Raw genomic sequence first — 8,894 nt, forward strand, 5'->3', positions numbered from 1 at the left:
TGCTTTACTGGCAAATTAACAATATTTTTACAATAATCAGAAAAAGCACTGTTGATAACCCTCTCTTAAAACTGGAGAGAAATGACTTTTTTTTTTTTTTTTTTTTTTTTTTTTTTACTGCCAGATTAACAATATTTTCTACGCTAATCAGAAAAAAGCACTGTTGATAACCCTTCTCTTAAAACTGGAGATAAATGACATGGTTTTTTTTTTTGTTTTTATTTTACTGCCAGATTAACAATATTTCTACACAAATCAGAAAAAAAGCACTGTTGATAACCCCTTTCTTGAAAACTGGAGAGAAATTACATGTTTTTTTATGCTTTATTGCCACATTAACATTATTTCCACACTCATCAGGAGAAACACTCTTGCAAACCCTTCTGCTAAAATTAGTAAAGGTAGTGTTATGTTTTTATTTATTCTTTTTATTTCATTTTTCATGTTTTGGTGGCAAATTAACAATATTTCTACACTCATCAGGAGAAACACTTGCAAACCCTTCCCTTGAAAATAGTAAAGTAACATTTTTATTTATTTTATTTATTTATTTATTTAATCTTTTTTTTTCATTTTTATGCTTTATTTTTCATCCTTCACTACCAGATTAACAATATTTCTACACTCACCAGGACAAAACACTCCTGCAAACCCTTCCCTTGAAAATAGCAAGAGGAAAGTAACATATTTTTTCATCCGTCACTATTAGATTAACAATATTTCAACACTCATCAGGAGAAACACTGCTGTGAACCGGGCTAATGATCTGTGGCCCTTCAAAAATAGTCGTGGCGGGAGAGGGAAGGGTTTCATTATACGGCCGCCTCTTTGTCCTGCAAGTGTGTGTTCTCGTCTCCCGCTGTTCACGACTCATGCAATCCCGCAGGTAATCAGGGAAGTTTGCCACCAATTAGCTTCTCTGGCCCTCCTACCGCTCACACACACACACACACACACACACACACACACACACACACACACACACACACACACACACACATTCACGCATTCACACCTCTCTCTCTCTCTCTCTCTCTCTCTCTCTCTCTCTCTCTCTCTCTCTCTCTCTCTCTCTCTCTCTGATTTTCTTTTTTTTTTTTTTGTGTGTGTGTAATTTTGTCTTTTCTTTATTTCTTTTTCCCTTTGTTTTTTTGCTGTTTTCATTTATTTTTTCTTATTTTTTGTTCAGTTTTCTTTTTGTTCTCGTTTATTTTTTATTCGTCTTCTTCTACTTCCACTTCTTTTCCTCTGTCTCTCTATTATTTCTTCTCCTTCTTTCATTCCTTCTTCCTCTTCGCTCCTCCTTCCCTCTCTGATTTTGTCCCTCGTCACTTTAGCAAACATTATCTCTCCTCCTCCTCCTCCTCCTCCTCCTCCTCCTTTTGCAATTACACATTCCTTCATTCCTCGTTATTATTTCCCTTTCTTTCCACACACTTTTCTATCTCTTTATTTACTTTTTTGCTGCTCCTTCCCCCCATCCCTCCCTCCTCCTCCTCCTCCTCCTCCTCCTCCTCCTCCTCCTCCTCCTCCTCCTCCAGGATAGCGTGAGGCATGACTATTATATTCGTGATGGTTGCCTTTGACTGTTGGGTGGAGCTGTTACGAAACGCGGAGTGGAGGAGTGGAGGAGAGGAGGAGTGGAGGGAAGAGAAGGAAGGAGGAAGGAGGAAGGAGGAGGGAAGCGTTGATCGGTCGGGTAAAAAGGAAGAAAATGGAAAGAAAGTGTCATTTTTTGTCGTTGTTGAAGTGAAATGTTGAAAAAAAGGAATAATGGTAACCTTGTCGCCCTATTATTGAGAGAGAGAGAGAGAGAGAGAGAGAGAGAGAGAGAGAGAGAGAGTGGGAGAAGAGACACCCTTGAATTTGTTATGAGAGGAAAGAGGCGCTCGACACGAAGGTCTCTCTCTCTCTCTCTCTCTCTCTCTCTCTCTCTCTCTCTCTCTCTCTCTCTCTCTCTCTCTCTCTCTCTCTGTGTGTGTGTGTGTGTGTGTGTGTGTGTGTGTGTGTGTGTGTGTGTGTGTGTGTGTGTGTGTGTGTGTGTGTGTGTGTGTGTGTGTCCCGTCTCGTAACAGAAAGAGATAGAAATACTAGGTAGAAACAAAGGAAGAAATAGGAGGAATGGTAAACTAAATATTACTTTCTTCAATTACGATGACCAGGAATCGAACCACCCGTGTTAGCAATGTAAGGCAACCACGCTCTCTCCACGGCATGCGATGGTGGTATAGTGGTGAGCATAGCTGCCTTCCAAGCAGTTGACCCGGGTTCGATTCCCGGCCATCGCAATATCAACTGTTTTTTTTAATATGACTTTATTATTTTCACTGAGTCTTCAAGGTAAAGAAAAACACGGAGGTGAACACTGTGGCAAAGCACCTCAACACTCTCACTAACAGAGCTAACAATCGCATCACTTTCTCTACACTTGTTTCTTTAATCCTTCAATTCTGAGACACATTTTTACCTTAAACCTTAAATATGATTTCTTTATATTTTGAATGCGTCTTCAAGGTAAAGAAAAACACGGAGATGAACACTGTGGCAAAGCACCTCAACACTCTCACTAACAGAGCTAACAATCACATCACTTTCTCGACACTTGGTTCTTTAATCCCTTCAATATTGAGACGCATTTTTACCTTCACTTTTGGGTATGATAAGACGATTTTATTTGCATTAGGAAGGGTCTGTGGAGGACAAAAGATTAATGGCCAGTGTCTTTACTATTCTAATCCCAACAAATGTTTCTGAAGCTGTATAAAATCGCCGTATTAGTAACCAGAATGAAGAACCAGAAGGGGATGAATTTTCTGAAGTTGTGTAGGCTTGACAAGACTAGAAGAAAGTTTTGAAAGATATGGTAGAGATAGAAATAGAGACGTGTGCTTCATTCAGGCTGGCTTCTTGCAGCTTCCTCTCCTATGCTTCCCTATTCCTTGGCTTCTTCCAGCTTCCTCTCCTGTGTTCCCCTATTCTTTGGCTTCTTGCCTCTCTCTGTTCTCCTCCTCCTGTGGAACATTTCTTTCTTGTCTACCTTTTTACTTCTTCTTCTTCATCTTCCCTTACTTTCTCTCTCTTATCCTTCTTTTGATTCCTTCTTTACCTCCATCCTCTTCTCCATCCCTTACCTCCTTCTCCTCTTCTTCCCTCCTCCCTCTTTCTCTCTACATCTCTATCCTATCTCTTACCCTCCTCTACAGTACTTTTTCCTTCTCCTCCTCTTCTCTCTCTCTTCCTCCCTCTTCACCCGCCCTCCTAAGGTGCTCCAGGGGCGGTCAGGGCACACAGGGGGGGCGCCAATTAAGCCTTGAAGGGTTAATCTCAAGGGGGTGATTTACATTGTTATTCCCACGTCTTGTGTTTACGTAATCGAAGTCACGAGGAGGATAACGCTTGTACTGCTCTCCTGTAACGTGCATGACGAGAGAGAGAGAGAGAGAGAGAGAGAGAGAGAGAGAGATAGAGATTGTAGAAACGAGGATGTTAAATTACAAAAAAAAAATGAAAGTAGATTACATGAAGAAACTTAAAGAAAAAAAAATTAACACACACACACACACACACACACACACACACACACACACACACACACACACACGACACTGTTTACCCGCAGCGGTTCACGACACCCCTAAACACGCTCATAATAACAGCACAACACACGAGGACTTTCATTAAGGGGGTAAGATTTTTAACACACTCATCAACGCGTGTGTGTGTGTCGCGGGTCAACAGTTTGTGAAGGGCGTGGTGTGGACAAGAGGTGGGCAAGGACACGAGGGCTGCATTAACAAGACAATTAAGATACCACGGCTCACAAAACTGCCCTCCAGATGCCTCTAATGGCCGGCCACGTCTTGTTACGAGGCTGTTAGTGGTGGTAATGATAGTGGTGATGTAGTGGTGGTGGTGGTGAGGAGGTATATGGTGATTAAAGTGATGATGGTGTGATGATAATGAGAATGATGATTGTGGTGATGATAATGATGACAACAACAATAGCAAAGAAAACAGGAACATGAAAACGACGCTAAGATGAGAGAGAGAGAGAGAGAGAGAGAGAGAGAGAGAGAGAGAGAGAGAGAGAGAGAGAGAGAGAGAGAGAGAGAGAGAGAGAACCACCCACCACCACCACCACCACCATCACCACCAGCCCTCTGAGTGTGTGACTTTGACTCCCAAGAAGAAATTAGTGGAAGCCCTGTATTTACGAGGCCCGAGGGAGGCAGTGGGTGACAATTTGCTCCCGTCATGCAATAGTCGGCTGAAGGAGGCCACGGAGGAGGGTCACGTGATGGATGGCTCTCCTGCTGGTGGTGGTGGTAGTGGTGGTGGTGGTGAGGGAGACGCTAAGATTTTCAGAAGTGGTGATGAATCTTAGTGTTATAGATGTGGTGGTGGTGGTGGTGGTGGTGGTTTGTTTTGTGGAGTAGATGTATATGCAAATAGAATCAGAGTGTAGTGTAGTGCAGGAAAAATACTTGATTATTGTATGTACCCTGTTTGGAGGTCAGAGAAATGTTACAAGTACACACACACACACACACACACACACACACACACACACACACACACACGATATACGTACATACTAATACAGTAATGAAGGGAGAGAGAGAGAGAGAGAGAGAGATAGTGAAAAAAAGACAATATAAGGAAGAAGAGAATGTAAAAGTGGAAAACGAAGGGAAGAAAGAGAAAGGAAGAGTAAAGAAAGAAGTGAAGAGAAGAAAAAAGATGAGAGGAGGTTAAAGAAAATAATAGGAAAAGAAAAGGATGAGGAAAAAAAAGAAGGATGTTTTGAAATAGAAGATAAAAATAGAAGAGAAAAGGAAAAAAAAAACATAGAAAACCAGGAAAAAAAGAGAGAGAAAAAAAAAGACCACGAAGAATGAAAAAGATAAAAAAAAGAAAAGAATGAAATACGATTAACAAATTGATGATAAACAAGAACAACAGTCGAAAAAAGAAAAAGGAAAAGGATGAAATAAAAAAAAAAACGCATAACTTGATGGTAAAACAATAACAACAACAGCAAAAGGGAGGAACAAGGAAGTGAAGACGAAGAAGAGTGAGGAATGAGGAAGAGGGCTAAGAATGAGGCCTTATGGGAAGCAATAAGCGAGGTTAGACACAATCATACACCTTTGCACTGCTGTAGGCTGGACGACACGCGAGACCTAAGGAAGCCACTGGGACAAAAGGATACAAGGAAATAGTAAGAAGAAAAATAAAAAGGGAAAGGACAGAGAAGAGAAGGAAAGGGAAGAGAAAAAAAAGGAATAGGGAGAGAAGAGGAGGGAAGAGAAGGGAAAGGAAGGAAGGAGAAACCGGGACGAGAAGAGAAGAGAAGGGTAAGGAAGGGAAGGGAAGGAAGGGGAAGGGAGGGAGGGAGGGAAGGGCAATCAGTGACAGTGGGAAGGAGAGACTTGGTTATTGGTTGTTTGTTATCGACATGACACGAATCTCTCTCTCTCTCTCTCTCTCTCTCTCTCTCTCTCTCTCTCTCTCTCTCTCTCTCTCTCTCTCTCTCTCTCTCTCTCTCTCTCTCTCTCTCTCTGTCCCTTCAAATGTTTGCCTTATTTCTATTAATTAATGGTTTTATTTTTCCTGTTGTTGTTGTTGTTGTTGTTGTTGTTGTTGTTGGTGGTGGTGGTGGTGGTGGTGGTGGTGGTGGTGGTTGTGGTGGTGGTGATGGTGGTAATAGTAATATTTTTTTTTCTCTCTTTTTCTTGTTTTCTTCTTCCTCCTGTTTTTCTTCTTCTTCTTCTTCTTCTTCTTCTTCTTCTTCTTCTTCTTCTTCTTCTTCTTCTTCTTCTTCTTCTTCTTCTTCTTCTTCTTCTTCTTCTTCTTCTTCTTCTTCTTCTTCTTCTTCTTCTTCTTCTTCTTCTTCTTCTTCTTCTTCTTCTTCTTCTTCTTCTTCTTCTTCTTCCTCCTCCTCCTCCTCCTCCTCCTCCTCCTCCTCCTCCTCCTCCTCCTCGTTATATAAAACTAAAAACAAAACTCGATCATATTTACTTTTTCCTTCATCTATTTCTCATTTTTACACATCAACATTTACCTTCACATTTCCTCGTGTAAATAAAAACCAGCTGATTCTCTCCTTCCTTCTCATCGTAATATCGTAAGTATCCATCAAGGGAGTAAATCAGACTTAGCGATCTAGTCTTACCTGTGTTTTCCTTTCCCCCCTCATAAGTAAATTACCTGGACGACGAAATAGGTGAGGTGTCTTCATAAATCTACCGAGTCCTGGGCCCCTTCCCTTACCTGTGTCCCACCTTACCTCACCTGCTTATACCTTACCTGTGTTCCTCGAATTAGCGTCACCTTATCGCCACCCCTTCTGCCCTTCCGTCTTGACACCTGTAACACCTTCGTAAAGAGCACTGTTTCTCCAATCTCCAAATTATGATGAAGTGTCTTGTATTTCTCCATTATTTCTTCCTTATTCCTTTACTCCCTCTCTTCCTCCTTCTGGCTTACCTTGTGTGTATTTGTCTTCTTCTCCATCATATTCTGAAACGCCTTGTTCTTTCACTACAGTTTTCCAAGGCCACAGAGACGATTAGCAGGGTTTTCAAGGTTTTTTCCTTATGGTAAACTAGAATCATAATTAAAAAAAATGAGACAATCCTGATGAAAAGAGAGTGAGGAATGTTTTTGTAGCCTTGGCAGTCTCTCACCAGAACAATGAAAATACCCTTAAAAACGTGAATATCCTCAGCTAAAGAAGTGATGGTGAGACAGCAAAGCGTTTCTGTATACCGCTGTCTGATTACCTGTTACCTGTTACCTGTTTCTCATCTGTTTCTCATTCCACGTTCCTGCACCTCATGTTTTCGTCCACTTCTCTATGCCCTTTTCATTCCACTTACCTTGACATGCCTCCCTCTCTTCCTCCTCCTGGCTTACCTGTGTTTATGTGTGTTATGATCATGTTCTGATTACCTGTTACCTGTTTCTCATTCCACGTTCTTCCATCTCATGTTCTGGTCCACTTCTCTATGTCCACTTCATTCCACTTACCTTGACATGCCTCCTTCTCTTCCTCCTGGTTTACCTGTGTGCATTCGTGCTGTAATCCTGGTCTGATTACCTGTTATCTATCACCTGCTTCTCATTCCACGTTCCTCCACTTCATGTTCTCATCCACTTCTCTCTCTATGCCCACTCCACTTCATTCCACTTATCTTGACATGCCTTCCTCTCTTCCTCCTGCTATGATGTTACTCTCATTACCTGTTACCTGCTTTTAATTCCACGTTCCTCCACCTCATGTTCTCGTCCACTTCTCTCTGTGTCCACTCTTCTCCATTCCACTTATCCTGACGTGATGTGTGCCATTCCAGGTCATTCCAGACTATTCCAGGTTGTGTAGGATGTGTTGTGTTATTGTTTGTGTTGTTTGTTTTTGTTTTGTTTTGTTTTTTTCTTTCGTGTGTTTTCATCTATTTATTTTTCTTGTATTTTTCTTTTGTTTTCCATCTTCTTTCCTTTTTGTGCTCTGGTTTTCTTCTTCATCTTCTTCTTCTTCTTCATCTTTTTCTTCTTCTTCTTCTTCTTTTTCTTCTTCTTCTGCATGTTATTTTTTTTATTTCTATGTCTTTTTCCATTTATTTAATTTTTTGTTCCCTTTGTTCTATATCACTTTTGCTCCCTTACACTTACATTACCCTTAGTCTAAACTCACCTCACGCTTACCTCACTCCACTCACCTTTACTCTTGGCTCACCTTATCTTATCATCCCTTATCCTTAATCCACTTTTACCTCAGCAGTGAATACGAACTCAGGGCTCAGTGGTCAGGGCTTAGGGCTTAGGGGTCAGGGAGGGTCATTTCAGTGATTCGTGAGTAAGACAGGTGACGGACGCCCCTCATTGATCATCGGGTTACAGGTGAGTGTGGTGGTGAGCGGAGTGGTGACACGCCCCCTCGCTCTCACCAATGAAGAGAACGAAGTAGAAAAATGACCGCCGCTTCAGGGACTTTTTTTTTTTTTTTTTTTTGTTATTGTTGGTGGTGGTGATGTTTGTCTTGTGGTGTTGTGGTGTTGTGGTGTTGTGGATGTTTTTATTTATTTTATTTTTCTATTTCTATGTGATTTCTTTTTTTTTTTTTTTTTTGTAATGTTTGTTTGATAATCTTTTTTATTTTTTTCAAGGATATTTTAGGCCTCTTGTTCTTTGAGTGTCCTGGTGTAGAGTGATGGTGTCGAGTGATGGTGTCGAGTGAGAATGTCGAGTGAGGGTGTCGAGTGAGGTTGTCGTGTGAGAGTGTCGAGTGAGGGTGTCGAGTGAGAGTGTCGAGTGAGGGTGTCGAGTGAGAGTGTCGAGTAAGAGTGTCGAGTGAGAGTGTCGAGTGAGGGTGTCGAGTTGTCGAGTGAGGGTGTCCAGTGAGGGTGTCGAGTGAAGGTGTCGAGTGAGGGTGTCGAGTTGTCGAGTGAGGGTGTCCAGTAAGGGTGTCGAGTGATGGTGTCGAGTTGCAAGATCCGTGTAAATGTTGTGACAGATTAGCCCTTTCGTGACGTAATCCACAGCAAATCCCCTTCATTACATTTGTCATACACTCCCCTCCCCTCTTCCCCCCTGCTGGCTCTTCCCCTTTTCCTTCCCCTTGCTTAAGTCTATCACCCCTTTCACCCCTTGCTTCTTCTTCCCCTTGCTAGCGTTTCCTCCTCCCATTCCCCTTCTAAGCCTCTCCCATTTCTTATTCTGATTTATTCCTTTTCCACTTGTTCCTTCTCTCCTTTCTCCTTTTCGTATCTATTTTTCTTGTCTTTCTTCTACTTCTCTTTTATTTAATGTCTTTTTCTATCTTGTCTTTCACCTGTTTTTCTTGTCTTTCCCTCTATTGCTCCATTAGTCTTTCTCTTCTGTCTCTCTTCCTT

The 8,894-nt window shown here is 41.6% G+C and overlaps 1 non-coding gene across 1 annotated transcript; it reads left to right on the forward strand.

Annotated features, from left to right (window-relative positions):
- Positions 1-2,216: 2,216 nt before the first annotated feature.
- Positions 2,217-2,288, forward strand: Trnag-ucc. The gene has a single exon. It is a non-coding gene; the product is annotated as a tRNA-Gly (tRNA).
- The last annotated feature ends 6,606 nt before the right edge of the window (positions 2,289-8,894 follow it).

This window comes from Portunus trituberculatus, chromosome 25, assembly GCF_017591435.1.
Source record: "Portunus trituberculatus isolate SZX2019 chromosome 25, ASM1759143v1, whole genome shotgun sequence".
Classification (NCBI taxonomy): domain Eukaryota; kingdom Metazoa; phylum Arthropoda; class Malacostraca; order Decapoda; family Portunidae; genus Portunus; species Portunus trituberculatus.